A 16,790-nucleotide genomic window follows, 5' to 3' on the forward strand; every position below is an offset into this window, starting at 1 on the left:
TCAGTATAACATTTAATCCATTTAAATTCCTAATAAATCACAATGATAATATAAGCAGCAATGTTGTCAGCACTTGATCAAGCACCACAACATTTGCAGACGGACTGACACATGAGTGTTAGATATAAAATGTTAATAGTCTGGCCATATTCTCAATTGAGGGGAGATATAATCATAGAATCGAAGAGTTGGAAGGGACCACAAGGGTCATCTAGTCCAACCCCCTGCCATGCAGGAATCTTTTGCCCAACATGGGGCTCAAACCCACGACCCTGAGATTAAGAGTCTCATGCTCTACCGACTGAGCTAGCCCAGGTCCATATATTCGGCTATTGGATAGAGGGTCATGCTAAACATCTCATGTCTGTCTATGATGGAAGTCAGATTGCTCTGGAAGTTGCGAAACACACAGTGCCACCCCCCCTCCATATCGTAGGATGTGTGTCGAAAATTGAGGGTAAGTTTAGACAAATTGGTAGAGTCACATGGGAAAGTTTAAAGTGTGCTGTACCACTTTGGGCTACTGGTAAACAGCAGCAATTTCCCTTGCTCACAGAAAACTAGCATTTAAGGAAGAACCCTAGGCTGAACACTGTGGTTACACTGGTCACACTTACCCCAAAACCGCCTCTGCTCCACAGCCCCGTCTCATTCAGCATCCTGGCCATTCACAGTGGCCAACCAGATGCCTCAGTGGGCAGCCTGCAAGAACTCATTGATCCCCAACGATTTGCATTCGGAGGCATGATGATGCCCCTGACACAGAAGGGTTCAGTTTGTTGTGAACCTTCTCTTGCAGTGTGATTTGCAACAGTCCGGGATGAAACTGTGATTCTACTGATTGTGTTAACGGGTCTTGAATTCCTAATGCATGCCAGTATATGGTTGCAGAAGATGCCCCATTAACACGCATGCAATTACAAGCTCGGCTCTTGTGTTTCCCTGTACATATTCATGGATCATTGAGTGGATAACTACAGGCAGAAGCGGCGACTAAAATCCAGCCATTTTACCTGACGAAGGGAGGGGGAAGTAAAAGACTTAACTCAGTGAGGTTATGGGCCAAGCCTGCTAACGACAGCCTGTCGGAATTGCTAACTGTTCCACAGACATACTAAATGAATTATTAAATTAGTCTTGCCACTCATGAGACACTTTTATTAATGGCTTTTGGAAATAGCTGCCTGGATAGTTAAAAGTGCTGCGAGGACATGCAAGAAATTTCTCGAATGACAGAAAGGCCCAGAAAGGACGTGCCCCAACTGGCTGGCTGACCTCATTGGATAAAGGTGACACTTGTCTGAACCTAGGGATGAGGAACCTGCGAACCCTCGCTAGATGTTGGAGGACTCCAACTCCCATCAGCCCCAGCCAGCATGGGCCAATGAACAGGGATGATGGGAGTTGTAGGTTGACATCATCTGGAGGTTTCTCACTCCTGCCTTTATCTATCTGGGAAGGGGGATAGAAGTGCATTGGGACCTGAACTCAAAGCAGGTCCTAAACCTGGGATCTGACAGGTGCTTGGTGAGGATTTTAGGCAGTGCAGTGTGAACCTTGCTTTGATCAAAGGAGAGAGCATTTGGGGGAAAGGGGTGAGGTTGGATGCAGTAGTGTGGTGGCAAATTCAGATGTTGGGTCCCTTCATGGCAGTCAAAGTGATGGTCCCTTCTAAGATTATACAACTCCCTAAGATTATGCTGTAATATTATAATTATCTAAAAATAATAATTGGGGATGCATTGCAATAATCAATGCTGATCTCAGCGGAATCTACTATTTTCTGTGCATGTACAATATCTTCTTTTGGAGACTTGTGTTTTACAGACCCTGCACACCATTCTCTTGAAACGGAAGCACCTTGTGTTTCCATTGTTACCAAATGTTTAGCTTTGGAGTATAAAAGGTAAAGGGACCCCTGACCATTAGGTCCAGTCGTGACCGACTCTGGGGTTGCGGCACTCATCTCGCGTTATTGGCCGAGGGAGCCGGCATAAAGCTTCCGGGTCATGTGGCCAGCATGACAAAGCCGCTTCTGTCAGACCAGAGCAGCACACGGAAATGCCGTTTACCTTCCTGCTTGGAGTGATACCTATTTATCTACTTGCACTTTGACGTGCTTTCGAGCTGCTAGGTTGGCAGGAGCTGGGACTGAGCAATGGGAGCTCACCCAGTCGCAGGGATTCGAATCGCCAACCTTCTGATCAGCAAGCCCTAGGCTCTGTGGTTTAACCCACAGCGCCACCAGCATCCCGGAGTATACAGTGGCCCAAAAACTCCCCTTTAGTGCTGATTGGGTGGCTATATGATGCTGGAGACAGAGCCCCTGCCAGGACCTTCATGCAGAAATAATAGCAGGTCTTCATGACCCTGGAACACCATGCCACTGATGGGTTGGGGATTATAGCTTAATCTGCTTTGCATATAGAAGTTGTCAGGTTCAACCCCTGATGTCTCCAGTCAAAGTCTATCAAGTACAAGGTGAAACCAGACAGCCCAGCAAGGTGACCACTTGACAACTGGACATAATGAGCCAGGGGTGACCATACCATCCAACATTTCTCTGATGAAACAAGGGATGTCCCATTCCATAATGACAATTTTACTATTTATATCCCACACATTTTACTGGGTTGCTCCAGCCACTGTGCAGCTTCCAACATACAGAATATCAAAGCTTAATAAAACATTTTAAAACTTCTCTATACAGGATTGCCTTCAGACAGTTCGGAGGTTGGATAACTTCATACCCTCCAGCTTTCTCCAATGAAAATAGGGACATCCCACCATACCCTCCAATGTTCCTCCAATGAAAATAGGGATGTCCTAAGGAAAAGTAGGACATTCCGGGATCAAATCAGAAACTGGGATGGCTTCTCCAAATCAGGGACACCCCTAGAAAATAGGGACACTTGGAGGGCCTGGGTGATACTCCCTGCCTTTTCCAACAGTCTTTAGCTTAGGAAGGATTGCTGTCCATCTAAATAGCTCCTCCTGACATTTGCTAGACCCCACTTGAATTTCAACATCAAAACAGACCTGTAGGCAACACCCTGTTTTGCAGAGAACCAACCAGATGCCTACGGGAAGCCCACAAGTAGCACCCAAAGACAATCGTCCTTATATGACAATACTCCAAATGACAAGACACTGTATATTTAACTTCTTGCAAGATGGTCTACTTCCTGCTCAGTCTGACAAAAGTCCTTTTGAGTCCTGAAACTCACCTACAGTATAATGCCGGAGCAGAGCTCCTGAAAAGACAACTGTGAATCTAGGTACAAAACTGGGAATTATGATGTGCGCCTGCCCTCCCCAGTTAATGGCATCTGCTTTAAATAGGCAACATCTGCAGGTATCTCCAATTTGCGTTGATGATACACCCCCTGTTTAGCACTGAAGGCCAATGTCCTGATCTCTCCTTTTCAGTTGCTGCTTTTGGTCACGTCAGGGTTCTTCCTCTTTGTGACCTCACATCCCACAAGAGCCCATCCTTGTTCCAAACCTCTACCGAGCCCTACACCAGCTTTCTGCAGGAGCTGAATCATCAGACTTCAGCAGCGCATATAATTTGCACTGTCGGAATCCATTGCTTGGGAAGATTTGGGATGGTCGCCAGTTTCTGACAAACATCTGTTACAACTCTCATTTAGAATCCTCTCCATTATGCTACAAATATCGGGTTTGTGAAGAAAAAACAGACCCTTTGCAAACCAAATCCTAATCACTTGTGTTTGAGCATGCATATTTGACATGCTATTTGGTGCATAGATTGGGGATCATTCTGTCGTGCTTGTAAACCACCCCCACCTCTATTTTTGAGCAACGCAAGAAAAATTAGACTATTGGGTAAGAAAGCTGTGTGTTTTCTTGACAGCAAAGCTGGTGTGTGTGGCTTGTTTCCAATGCAAGAGTGGAAGGGGGTTATTGTTCAGCACCACAGAAATTGAACTGGACTGGTTACAAAGGCAGAAGAGGTGGAGAAGAGGCTCTTTCACTGGATGCATTAGGAAAATGTTAGGAACAAAGCTAATTCATAGAAATTCACTGAAAGTCTTAGGAGTCTCAAAGCTGAACGACACAGCCAGCAGCATCACACTGAGCAGCTCTCTCTGGCTGTCTAGACACGAGCAACTGTTCTCTTTGAATATATGAACTGTTTTTTCCAAGCTGCATTCAGGCATGCAGTTTCCACTGGGAATCTGAAGCAGGGCAGCCCAACAAGACCTGCGTTGGATGTTTCTACTGACCATGTAGCCTGGTTCATATTCAGCAAAAACTGTCATGCATAGAATTCCAACACAAATGGAAAAAGAACTGCACCTTGTGTGTTCGTCTGTGGTCAGGAATGGAAATCAGTGAAGTGAATTTAATTTGCATTTGTTCATGTAATTTTTTTCAAGTCTCTAAACAATACACAATTATTATTTTAACATTGTTTATTTATTTTCATTTATTTATTTTTTCATAAACTTGCTATACTGCTGGATTGTAAGAAAAAGCCTCCGGATTTTGAAGTTTACATTGAAATAAATGTAAGTAATGTAAATAGCCGTGTAAGTTACGTATGCTATGTTCAATAGCAGACAGCGAGATGAGCAACACAGCATTTGGTGGAAGCCAAACTGCAGAATGGAAAGAGAGATGATGGTGAAGAATGCATGTTGGAATGGAAATTGCAGCCTTCTTGCATCCTTAGTCGTGCACAATGAGGACACCATATGAAGAGGTTGGGCTAGACTGAGAGAAGGCATGTGGGTGAATAAAACTGATTTTCTGGGCTTCCACACAATCCATATTGGTTATAGAGGATGGGGGACTTTCTGGCACATTTGGGACACACTGCTCTTGTTTGGCTAAAACCGTTCCTTGCTGTATGCCAAGCTATGGTTCATTTCCCTGAAACTCAATTCCAGGCAGAGACTAAGCAGTTCTAGTCCTCTGTGCGGAACAGCAACAAATCACCACAGACAGGAAGGAAGGCGGACAGGCTAGTGGACCAGAAATCTATGTTGCCATGAAGCATTTCAATTCCCAAAAAAGCCCATTATTGGCTTCTTCCTCTTCCCTTTTTACTTCTGTAAGAAAAGATGAAAGCAAAGGACATGTTTCAAAAACTGAAAGGACATCCCCCTGCAAAGGCTGGGATCCTTAAAACCAGCTTATTTTGTTTAGATCTGCAAGATGTTGCTTTGCTAGATCTGAACACAGATAATTTATGGAGTTCACTCACCATCCCCAAATGCAGTTATGGTCACTATCTTAGAAGGTGCTCAAAAAGGCTACACAGACATATCAGTGTCAGCTAATGCTATACATAGTGTTTAATCATGATAGCTAAATGGAAGCCCCAATTTCAGAGGCATTATAGCTTGATTTACCAGGTACTGGGGCAACGTGTGTGTGTGGGGGGGGCTGGACAACTTCTGGTGTCTGGCATTGGATCATATTTTGGAATGCTGCTGTATGTGAAATACTCCCTGCTGTTAGGACACTTGGGGACAGATCCACTCCATACATTTAAAACACACGACTCCCCTTAAAGAATTCTGGGAACTGCATCGTGTTGAGGGAGGTGAGAATTCTAGCTCTCTGAGGGGTAAGAGCAGTTCCCAGGATTCTGAAATGTAGATAGATAGATAGATGATAGATAGATACTTTATTGTCATTGTACATAGTACAACGAAATTGAATGCCATCCCATAAAATCAAAAACACAATTACAGCCACACATAGACACACATTGCAACTCCCCAAGATCATATTATTTAGTTACAACATTTAAGATGGTTATAGCTCTTGGATAAAAACTGTTTTTTAAATCTATTTGTTCTTGATTTAATTGTTCTGTATCTCTTGTAGGCTGGGCATGTTACCTTGCACAATACTTGTGCTTCTTTATTTTTTAATCCCTCCATGTTGTGCTAGTTTTCTCTTTCAGGGAGGGCTTTAAAAAATTAAATTAAAACAGGGGAGCATTCAAAATGACATTCCTCAATAACAAACTGAAATGGTACATGAGGGGTATGGCTCAGTCGGAAGAGCATGAGACTCTTAATCTGAGGGTTGTGCATTCGAGTGTCACCTTGGGTAAAAGGTTCCTTCTGCACTGAATGGGGTTGGACTAGAGGACCCTGGTGGTCCCTTCCAACTCTACAATTCTGTGATTTTATCATTCTAACCCTCACAATTTGGTCACCTGATCTTGCTGAACGGGTAGCCTGAATCATTCCTTCCACTTTGTTCAGCAGCTGTCTTTAGCACCATTACAAGGCTGTTCAATATCTGGCATTTGTCGTGGTGGTAGTGCATTGAAAAACCCAATTCCTCTCCTTTTTATCATTAAAAAAAAAGCTATTTTGCTCTTCAGCAGCACTGTATTTCCAAAATTCAATGGATGTGGGTGGAATGGTCGGTAGGCAAACCCCCCAATCCTAGCACATCTAGAGGCATCTAATTGCAAGTGCTTCTATTCTGGAGAGTTTTCCTTGGTCATTACGACAATTGCAGCCCTCGCCCGTTATTGCTGCCATAGCTAATCACTGCTGATACAATGCCATACATATAAAGGATTAACATACCTACAAATGTCTGGGAGAGAGGGCAAGGGGACACATTTTGCGGCCTGATAAAGCTTGCCAGGAAGGAGCGGGAGAGAAAAGAGAGGGCAATAACACACAAACTGGTAGGGTAAGCCACTTGTACAATATTGCACCCTTACATTCTGCATGGATGGAACCATAGACATTGCCACCCACTAAAAACCAAATCCATTTCTGCCCCTGAGTGCACCAAAGTCATAGATTGGATCCAGACTTTTAGCTGCTTGTTAGCCGCTCTGATTACAAGTTCCCGGCCTTCAAGATGAGGGGGCATCCAAATCATGGAGCCCAGCAAGGCTGATCTTGTCATGATGCTAAACAAAGTTGGCTGTCTTGGGTGGCAGATTTGGGGCACCGTTAAAAGATGGTTTTCTTCTGTTGTCTTGTGTGGTGAAATTCATGGAGGAGAGGGCTATCAATGGCTACTAGCCATGATCGCTATGCTCTACCTGCACAGCTGGAGACAACAATGATTCCCAATACCAGTTGATTGAAACCATGGAAGGGAAGAGTGCTCTTGTGCCTATCTTCTGCTTGCTGGTTTCCCACAGGCATCTGGTTAGCCATTATGAAAACAGGATGCTGGTTTAGATGGGCCATTGGCCTGATCCAGCAGGCTGGTCTCACGAAATGTCACAAGTGGCTCCGTCTTCAAGACAGGACTGGCCGACTCACCCATGAGGCAGGGTGAAGCTACTGCCTCAGAAGGCAGGATCCACAGACGCAGCAGATCCAATCTGCTAGGAATCCATTACCCGATGCTGCTACCACAGTGACAGCAAAGCTGTAGCGCACTCCTTGGAGGCTGGATATGCTGCCTCCTCAACAGGCCCCCTCCATGCTGCCTCTACAGTGACCTCTTGGCAAACAGGAGGCACTGCTGGCAGTGGTGGAGCAAGCCAATCGGGGGGCTGGGGCAGGGCCAGCTGCCTGTGGGCGTGGGGCCAGCCGCCAGTGGGGTGGGGCAAGCCAGGGCTGGATGCTCCGCAGGGCCTCCGAGGAGTCTGTGCCTCCCCCCACTCAGCTGCCCTACAGCCGAGGGGGAGGCAGTGGGTGGACTGTTTGGGGCAGGGTGGAGCCTGTGGGCATACCTGCCAAGTTCCGGCCTGAGAAATAAGAGACTGGACCAGAAGTAGGAGACCGGAAGTAGCACTGCCGCCATTTTGGAACTGGGCGAAGCATGCTTGGAAGCGACTTTTGATGCTGCTCTGCCCTGTTCCAAAATGGCCACCGCACCAGAAGTCGCGCTGCAGCCATTTTGGAACTGGGCAAAGCAGCATCAAAAGTCGCTTCTGAGCATGCTCCGCCCAGTTCCAAAATGGCCGCTGCGCCAGAATAAACCGGGAAAAAACAAAAAAATCCGTTTTTTCGGCTGGGAACAGCTGGAAAAACGGGGGTTTCCTGGGGCATACGGGAGACTTGGCAGCTATGCCTGTGGGCGCCCAAGCCACCGTGTCACTCCAAGGAGAGACATGTGGCTCGGGCGTGCTGCAGGCCCCACGGTGAGTGCCGCCCAGCTTTTTGTCACCCCTCTGTGGTGACACCCGGGGTGGACCGCCCCCACCGCCCCCCTTCCTCTGCCCCTGACTGCTGGTCGCCTCCAAGCCACAGGGAGGAAATGGTGGGGGCTGCTCTCTGTGGTCCCCTGGGCTCCACACCTGCCTAGATTGATTCAGAATGGGCCTGTTTCCCCCTACCCATGACAGCCTTTGATTTCCGCTTCAACTTTGAGTAAGGTCATGCCCCCCAACATTTCTCCAATGAATATAGGAGCATCCTAAGGAAAAGTGGGACATTATGGGATCAAATCAGAAACCGGGACAGCTTCTCTAAATCAGGGACGTCCCTGGAAAATAGGGACACTTTGAGGTTTGTAAGATTAATTTCAAATGTAGATCTTTATTCCTGCTTTGTTCCTGGGGTAGATCTTCGCTCACCCCTTCTTCCCCAGGCAGGGGGAGAGGCACCATTTTGTAGTTTGCCTCAGGTGCCAAAATGTCTTGAGCCAACCATGCTTCCCTTAGGCTTTCAACCATTAAAGTGTGTGTGTGTGTGTGTGTGTGTGTGCATGCATGCACACACACGCTAAGCAACCTCCCATTCTCTGGAATATTCTTGATCCGAACTTGGCTTTTGTCTAATCTTTCCTTGAATTTCACTTTGATGAAATTTGGTGACACACAATTATGTCTATAATCTCTTTCCTGGATATCACTAACAGATAAAACTTTCAGAGGGATGGGTGTTAGTCCATGTCAACAAGAATGACAGAGTCCTTAAAGACTCCACATTTGTACTGCCACGAGCATTCCTGTTTAGTGTTTATTTCATCAATCAGTCATCTGATGATTTGGAATGCAGTCTATAAGAGCTTATGGCAGTAGCTCAGTGGAGCAGCATCTTTTTTTGCACGCAAAAGATTCCAGGTTCAATTCTCAGCATTTCCAGCCAGAGCTAGAAGACACTTTTGTCTGAAATCACAGGGACCAGGGACCCACTGACAGTCAGAGTAAACAGCTAGGTAGATCAGTGGGTATGACATAACTTCCTATGTTCCTACAATAAATGTATTAGTTTATAAGGAACTACAAGACTCTTGTAATTTGATTAAAGTGAGGTTTGGGTGAAAAAGCCTCATAGGCTAAACTGAGAGCGAGGCCAGGCCAGAACTGGCCCGTGTATTGGCAGTTGCCCACCAGTACCTTGGAATTTGTACATGTCTCACTGGGGTAGGAACCTGAAACGTCACACTGCAGATCAGTTTAGATGAAATTTGGTGGCAATTGTACTTCTTGGTTTTCTTGATTTGTGTTGAATCACATACTGTTTCCACTCCCTAACAGGCTCTCAGAGTAGCTCTTCAGAGTTTATACAGGTAAGGTTCAGGGTCTGCTGGATCAAAAAAAAATTAAGATGGCGATGGAGGAAGGTGGTGTGATGTGGAAAAGCGCCAGATTGGCATTCTATAGACCAGGATAAATTCCAGGCCAAGAGGTCTAGTTGGTGGACCAAGCAATGACATGCCATGACAGGGCAACGGCTTGCTACGTTACAGGATGCGACGTCAACACTGACCTGAAAACTATAGAAAACTCACGCAGGTCATCCTGGGCAAGTCATGTGACCAACAGAGGAGTGCAAGAAAGAGTTTTATGCTTGAGTTCTCAGGTGGCTCAGCCAGGAAAGTTACTGGTAGCCAACAGGGACCGAGTGAGCATGCACAGAGTTCCTCAGATTGTGCAGGTAGCAGTGTCCTCACTCCATTGATGAGTGAACAGACGACCTACTGACTCATTAAGGGTTATTCATTATCCCAGGTCATGGGGCTATGCCGGAAGGCTGCAAGTATTTTGTAAGGAATTCCTATTTTTAACTGAAGCTATAATCCAGCTGAGGGAGGAGGGGTAAGAGAGCTCCACCAAATCTGCAAGCATTTCATGAGTTTGACTTGTACACACATCAAGTGCCCATCCCTCCTTCTCCCTCTTTCAAACAATTTCCCCTGCTCCCCGACACAGAGACAGACAGTCCTGTTGGGAAAAGGCATGTAAAATTTGCTGTCAGAATTGTTGCATCAGTGACATGCTGAAAACATTTGGAGTAGCTTCTCCAAGACGTATATAAATTAGCCAAGGATACCCAAGTACAAAACACATGTGCAATGTGGCGATGATTAAAGCTGAGCACAAAATGTGAAAATATGCTTTCTCCTTCAAAATGAACAGAAGAAAAGAAAAGTGGGGAAAGGTCTGTGCTTCCCCTCCTCTACTTCCATGGGAAGGAAAGTTATGGAATCGCCATTTATCTTTCCTGGTATCTGTATCTCTTCTGTTTGAGTCCTTCAGCATAGGCTTGCTCACCTTGGTCAAATTTGGCCTTCCCCCAAAACACCCTCTTCATTGCTTTGACTGCATACAACTGATGTTCTGCCTAGTTGAACAACTCTGTGGAACTCAAAAGCTTGCACATTGCCATATGTCAGTGCAAGCTGGTCCAATAAGAGGTAGAAACATTTATTGAGTTTAGGTCTCCTGTCCTTTGGAAGTGACACATCCATCACCACCTGCTGAATAGAGTCCAAAGTTATATAAAGAACATCTCTCTCTTTCTCTCACTCTGATTCATAGAAAGGAAACAGAAAGCTTTTTCACACCAAGTTAGACTATTGGTCCATCTAACTAAGCACTGTCTACCATGAACCCTAAAAGTTATTTAGGGTTTAGACAGCCCTACTTGGAGATGCTGGGGATTGAAACTGGGGCCTTTTGCATGCACAGTCTGTGCTCTCCCACTGGGCTACAGCCCTTCCCCAAATTCCAGCACAAGTCAGTTTTCAAATTCATAGATCATTCTCATTGCACATCATACTTACATAGCTCCAGCTTTTTGCTATTTACACAGCCATGTCCTTCTAATACTTAGAAGAAAACTAGGGTGAAAGCACACCGACACACACATTGTTCCTCTGGTTCTACCACCGTGATATTTGTCAGCAATCAAAAAGTCAACCAAACTGCTGAGCCAAGCAAGAAAGACTTCTTAGCACAAAGACTCCTCCACCGAACATGACAGTGGAGTGCAATTACCGGTAAGTCATGTTCTGGGGATAAGTGCCTGAGAGTCATGGCCCCCATTGTCCAGGTCTCTTGGTGTTAGAAGGCAGTATTTATTCGTGGGTCAGCCAGTTCAGACTTCCTGTCCTCCAAACACACCTATACTGTGACCAGTTATCCCTGGTATTCAAAGACATCCAAGGTACTGGGATGCCCAGGAGTTTGGGTAACAAAGCTGCTAGTTGCAGAGAGTTACAACAATGGAACAGACTGGAAGTGTCAGCCACAGTTCAGACCAAATTCAGTCCAGAGTCCTACATGCTCCCCCTTTTTTGTTTAAGTTTTCAAAGGGCTCTTTCTCTTCTCTTTGAAACATAGATTTCAGTTGGAGATGGGTCCCAAAGGGAGGCCAAATACAAAAGAGGCATTGTTTGCAGAAGGAGCACCACATTGCTCTCTACACCTGCCCCCACCTCAACACAAGCCTGCCATCCTTCTTGCTGGCCCTTTGCTACCCACCCACCCATCTCCCTTGCCCAAAGGAGGCAAGCTTTCCATTGAAGTTGGCTGTATTGCTGGTGAGAATGGGACATGCTATTCTTTGCAAAGGAAGCAAACAAAGAGTGGACAACTCTGGATTTTCCTGCCCACTTGGCATAAAGATTTGCATCCATGCATTTGTGTGTGTGTGTAGCAGGGTGGGGGGCATTTGGCAGAGGGCTGCAGTGCTTTGTCCACTGCACATCTATAATGGTTGATCACAAAAAGGCAAATCTCTTTTCCTTTAGGGAATGGCAGTATGCCACTAAAAGGAAAAACCTCGATGTCCAGCGTGAAGCAGAAAAGGGAATGGGAAATAGGGTCTGGATACCAGGGAGGCAAGAAATAGAGAGGTTTGTAGCCAAACAATAGGGGCTCACTGGACACTCATCCTTCACACATACCACGGCAAATTCCCAAGTCCTTTTTGCAGATCTCAATTAACTCCTGCAACAAACCCCCTCTCTCAGACTGCTTTTGCTCTTCATCTTCCCCCCAAAAGCATGGGCAACTGAGTGCCCATTGCATCCTTGAAAGTCTTTTATCATCTCTGCTCTCCCCTGCCTAACCCCAGAAACCGATTCCACAAACATAAAGGAACTCTGTCTAGCTCAGCAAAAGCAATCAGGAGGGAGAAAGAAAGAGAGGAGTACCTTATTCTGGGAGCCTGAATCGCCTTCTCTCTCCATCGCAGCAGCGCCTATTCATCCTTTAATCCTTGGAAACAGAAGCACAATTCAAAGCATCTCCCCGCATGCGGTTCTTCCACACGTTCTTCCTTTGGCTTTTTTTTAATACAAAAAAATTCCAAGCAACAGAAAGAAAAAAGCACACCCCAAGAATCTTCCCCCCTGTCTTCTTTCTTCAAGCAGTGACAGTAATCATGTTAATAATCTTTTTCTCTCTCTCCAAAAAAATCACAGCACAGAACAGTTATTCTCCTGCTGTCTTCTTCCAAAGACCACAGCGGCTTCACCCGGGCTCATCGCGATGTGAAAGGGCAGCATTTAATAGAAAGGAAGAATGAAAGAATGAAAGAATGAATGAAAGAGTGCAGGAGAGAGAGAGAGAAAGAAAGAAAGAGAAACGGGAAAGGGAGAAAGGGTAGTGGGAGGGAGTACAGAGAAGAGGCTGAGGCTGACTTCACATCTGTGGCTGATGGGTCTGTGTCTATAGAAGCAGTGACAGCTCCCCCCGCCCCCCTCAGAGAGTAAGGGAGAGGAGGACCTCTGTGGCTGCTAATGGCCTGTACCAAATTATTCCACTTAAGCAGGGGGGGCAGTTCTCCCTGCAAGAAGGAAGGAAAGCCAAGCCAGCCTCCCCGATGTCCCCCGAGATGAATTGGTTTCTGCTTTGCCTGTTTGCAACAGCGGCTCCTGCACAGATTTGAATATGGGCAGAGACAGTGGGTGATGGTCTCCTAGCCCAGTGTGGAGGGAGACAAAAAAGGGATACAGACAAGATATGGGGAAAGGGCATGGTAGGAAATTCTCATGTTTGCAAGGGGGCAAGCATAGCTGTGCAGATGGGCATGGTTCAGAATAGAAAACACAATGTGGCAAGCATATCTCCTGACTGGAAGATCAGAAAATAAGACTTGCTCATTTGCCTGGTTCAAAGCTAGGTTCAGACATTCATTGTTTGAAAGCACGGCATGAATTACTGTGACCCAGCTAGGTTCCCCCACTTCAGAATATGACTACCTCTGTATAACCCCTTTGTGAGCCTGAGCATCCATCTCCCTAACATAACAGGGATGGATTGGCATCATCTTCAAAAGCTTCCCCAAATCTCTTTTCTATGTTCTAGGTTTGGGTTCTGAGAGAGACCACTGAAAGAAACCACCATGGCCCACTCCAAGATCAGTCACCCCCCAGTTTGCAAAGGACTCTCTCCATCCTCCTCCAGTTTCCGCCTATCCCAAAAATCTCACCTCCTTCATGTGAGCCTGGAATCCAGAAGGTGGAGCTGAAGTGCAGCTTTATAAGGAGAGAGAATGGAGCACAAGTTAGGGACCAGATACCTGGTGATTAGCTGCCCACGTTCCAGGACCATGGACAGAGACTTGGAGAGCCCATAGACATAGAGCAGTCCAGTCTGCTGGGGCTTGAAGAGACCTTTGGCAGTAGGTTGAATTACACCACTGTGACACCTACTTGGTTTGAGTTTGGGCTTTGCAGCTAGGAGAACTGGGTTCAAATTCCACCACAGAAAAATCCTACCTGAGGCACCTTCTCCTCCATTCCTCACTTCCCCATATGTAAGATTATTTGTTAATTATATGCAGGTCTGTTGCTGAAAGGGGCAGAGTATTTCCTTACAGTACATAGCATGGGTGCACCAGATGTTTTCCTCCAAGTTATGCTGCTGCTGTGTGCTGATGGGATTCAAGCACTGCCCTGTTTGTGGAGGGTTTGTCTCTAGATAAGGGCCATTGTGGTGTAGTGGTTAGAGTGTTGAACTAGGAAGATGGGAGACCCAGGTTCAAATCCCCACTCAGCCATGAGACTCACTACCCCTCAGCCTAACCTACCTGAGGGTAGTACCCAAACCAACGGATTAAAATTACAGTGGTACCTCTGGTTAAGAACTGAATTTGTTCCGGAGGTCCGTTCTTAACCTTAAACTGTTCTTAACCCGAGGTACCACTTTAGCTAATGGGGCCTCCTGCTGCCGCCGCACATGATTTCTGTTCTCATCCTGGAGTAAAGTTCCGGGTTAGCAGAGTCTGTAACCTGAAGCGTTTGTAACCTGAAGCATTTGTAACCTGAAGCGTTTGGAACCCGAGTTACCACTGCACAAGAAAGGAGATTTCAACTAAATATAAGGAAGAACTTTCTCTCAGTAAGAGCTGTTTGACAGTGGAACAGTTTCCCACTCTGATATATTATGACTCTTGCTGATGCTGTTGTTATCAGTGCATACAAGTAATTTGCAGACTAACATAAGTTTAAAAATAAAGACAAATTCCAAGGAGTTTGCAGTCTAAATTTGGAGAAGAAGCCAACAAGGGAATACAGAGGAAGTGAATAACAGGGTCTGGATATGTGCAAATGCAGTTACACAGACACAGGCTTGATTTCAAAACTAGTTTTCTCATGGATTGTGTAGTACGCCTGTGTCTCAGGACATTGCCCCTTTGAACCAGAGCAAGGCGGACCTGACTGACATGCTCCTCCTTTGTAGGGGGAGAAATCTGTAGGTGTTAGAGGGGATCTTTCTGCGTGCAAGGAATTGTTTCAAATGGGAAAGGAAGAGGTGGTGCCATACAGATAGGCACCAGCACTCTGCCCACAAGCGATTCTCAGCGACTGGTATCCAGAGGCACAAAATCAGACTGGGCTCTGGTTTAGATTCTTGGTTCCTGGTCCAAGCTGGAGAGTTCCTTACTCCAGGTCTTCTCATTGAAATGCCTTGATCTCTGGGATGGGGAATCAGAAGCCTTCTAGATGTTGCAGGACTTCAGCTCTCATCTAGCCCCAGTCAGCTACCAATAGTCAGAGATTATGGGAGTTGCAGTCAGAAGCATCTAGAGGGCCACAGTTTCCAGCCTTAGGGGAAGCTGTTAGAGAAACCTACCAAGGGCCACCTCTCCCCATATGAACCGACCCAGACCCTGCAATCATCTGAGGCCCTTCTTTGTTTGCCTCCTCTGCAAGAAAATCTGAAGGGTGGCAACACAAGAACGGGCCTTTTCTGCAGTGGCTCCCTGCTTGTAGAATGCTCTCCCCAGGGAGGCTCACCTGGCAATCTCATTACATATCTTTAGGGCCAGGCAAAAACATTCCTCTTCTCCCAGGCCTTTGGCTAATTAAAACAAGTTATGGCCTTTTAAACTGGGGGAGTATTGTTGTTTTGTGTTACTATGGTATGTATTTTTGTGTTTTTATATTGTAAACTACCATGTGACCTTCAGATTAAGGATGGTATAGAAACAACAACAACAACAACAACAACAACAACAACAGCAGCAGCAGCAGCTACTCAGATACGTCCCTGTGTGCAGTTTAGACAACTCAATACTAGAACATAGGATAAGTGTGCTGGATCAGGCTCAGGGCCCATCTGGTCCAGCATCCTGTCCTCAGAGGCCAACCGGAGGACCTGAGCACAACAGCAGCTGCCCCTTCTGCATTTTCCCAGCAGCTGGTATTCAGAAACATTGCTGCCTCTGCCTGTGGCAGGAGAGCATAGCCATCATGGCTAATTGCCATTGACTTTTAATATTTTCTGTGGGTGGTACAGGTGGAAGAATAAAAGTCTATATTTATCTTGTATCCACTATCGATATTTATAGACCACCCTCCATTCCACTGGGTCTTAGGATGGCTAATGCGCAGGATAAAACAATTGACCTGTGAATTTAGAACAGAATTAAAAGATCACATTTGTGCCTAGACCGGAAGGGTTATTCTGGGGTGCGAAGGCAGAGGGACGAGGGCAGCAAGCTCTCTGTAGTTCTCCAGAGGTGATCCAAAGGTGTCTTTGGATCAGAAGGGGGTGGGAAAGTTGTGTATGGATTTGAGGAGCAGGCAACACATGGTCTAATGAGGAAAGAAATGCTTGATAGATAGAGTCAGCAAGGCTGGAGGCAGCAGATACTCCCTCTAGTCTGAAAACACTCACGCTTCCAGTTTGCTTAACTGAGTAACAGGACACATCCTTTTCACACTGAAGGTTCAATCTGCAGCACCTTCACTTAACAAGGATCAGAGAGCAGGTGATACCTGGAGCTGCTGCCAGCCAAGGCAGGCAGGACTGGGCTAGATGGATTCTGTATAAGGAAGGTCCTTGTGTCAAATAGTCCTTAGCTTTGCCTAAGCTCTTTTTGCTCATTTCTCTTCTATTCCGGATGAGTCTGTGGCAGTTTCAGCCTCCATTGGCCTTTTCTAGGAGGGAGCGAAGCCACTGAGCTACTCCCCAACCCCTCTGTCTCCCCAGCACATTCAGCTCACCATCTGGTGCTCCCCAGAGGATCTCTGTTCACAACCCGTCTGGAGCTCATTGCAGATAGGAGCAGGCACTTTGTCTCTGCTTATGAGCAATAGCCTCATTAGCGGAGGCACAGCAGAGAGACAGTGTAGGGCAAATATTC

The 16,790-nt window shown here is 46.1% G+C and overlaps 1 non-coding gene across 1 annotated transcript; it reads right to left on the bottom strand.

Moving 5' to 3' along the window:
- Positions 1-243: 243 nt before the first annotated feature.
- On the bottom strand, positions 244-317 carry TRNAK-CUU (transfer RNA lysine (anticodon CUU)). The gene has a single exon. It is a non-coding gene; the product is annotated as a tRNA-Lys (tRNA).
- Positions 318-16,790: the final 16,473 nt, after the last annotated feature.

Source organism: Zootoca vivipara, chromosome 15 (genome assembly GCF_963506605.1).
Source record: "Zootoca vivipara chromosome 15, rZooViv1.1, whole genome shotgun sequence".
Lineage (NCBI taxonomy): Eukaryota > Metazoa > Chordata > Lepidosauria > Squamata > Lacertidae > Zootoca > Zootoca vivipara.